Source organism: Schistocerca nitens, chromosome 1 (assembly GCF_023898315.1).
Source record: "Schistocerca nitens isolate TAMUIC-IGC-003100 chromosome 1, iqSchNite1.1, whole genome shotgun sequence".
Classification (NCBI taxonomy): Eukaryota; Metazoa; Arthropoda; class Insecta; order Orthoptera; family Acrididae; genus Schistocerca; species Schistocerca nitens.
In genome coordinates this window covers 851,790,799-851,791,997 of record NC_064614.1, presented here as the reverse complement: position 1 = coordinate 851,791,997, position 1,199 = coordinate 851,790,799, and the positions used below count along the sequence as shown (strand labels likewise).

The 1,199-nt window shown below is 46.5% G+C and overlaps 1 pseudogene; it reads right to left on the bottom strand.

The window, feature by feature from the left end:
* Window positions 1-387: 387 nt before the first annotated feature.
* On the bottom strand, window positions 388-505 carry LOC126210556 (5S ribosomal RNA; annotated as a pseudogene).
* Window positions 506-1,199: the final 694 nt, after the last annotated feature.

The following is a 1,199-nucleotide window of genomic DNA, read 5'->3' as shown; positions in this document are numbered from 1 at the left end:
AATGGATTCTCTATCGTACATGAAATATTGTTCTCACCTGTATCAGTTCATTCTGGGTAATTAAGATCTGAGATACATCTAAAGTGTGATGACGTAAATAGAATTGTCCCCAGCAAACGTATATCAAATACAAAATATGTGGCTTCTAAAAATGGGCAAATCCCAGAACTAGTCAAAACTCCGTCCCAACAGGACTTGGAAGGCCCAACGGTACAGACAGGGCGCCGTGTCATCCTCATCTCACATACATCACTGGATGCAGGTATGGAGAGGCACGTGGTCAGCATACCACTCTCCCGGCCAAATGTCAGTTTACGAGACTGGAGCCGCTACTTCTCAACCAAGTAGCTCCTCAGTTTGCCTCGCAAGGGCTGAGTGCACCCCACCTGCCATCAGCACTCGGTAGACTGGATGGTCACCCACCCAAGTGCTAGCCCAGCCCAACAGCGCTTAGCTTCGGTGATCTGACGGGAACCGGTGTTACCACTGCAGCAAGGCCGTTGGCCGGAACTACTCAGGTAATAAGTAATTAGCAGCATCTATGTAAACAGTTAAAAATGTATTTCCTTCAAGGCTGTGTAAGCATGCATGACTAAAGGAAAGATAGATACCACGTAGAGCAAAAATTAAAAAGGTCTTTGGAGAAAAGAGACGCACCTGTATGGTTTTACTGAGAGAACTTTGTGGAAATGTAGCTCATCAGTAAAGGAGATGGCTTCTAGAACACCAGTGTGACCCATTCTTCAGCAGCGTCCGAGTGTTTTGGATCTCTACCAAGTCGAATTAAGGGAAGACATCGAAGCAGTTCAGAGGCGTTCTGTAGATTTGTTATTGGTAGGTTCGATCAGCACCTAACTATTATGGAGATGCTTCGTGAACTCAAATGGGAAACCCTGGAGGGGAGACAAGGCTCGTCTTGGGACCCTTGTACCTCTCGATGTGTCCCAGGCAGCAATGTGATTCAACTCTTTGCTTCTTTTCTAGGATAGCGTAAGTATGGAGTCAGTAGTAGGGTAAGGAGAGTGTCACCCCACTCTGCATTTTTGCCAAATTTATTCAAGATGGGGGATCAAAGATGGCGGCCATAGATGTGGCAATGTCACAGTGATGTCATGTTGGGAAATTCAAATTTTGGCGGAAAAATAGGTCAGCTGGGCTACCTCCACAAACCTAACTCCACACAACTCCCCCTCCTCCCA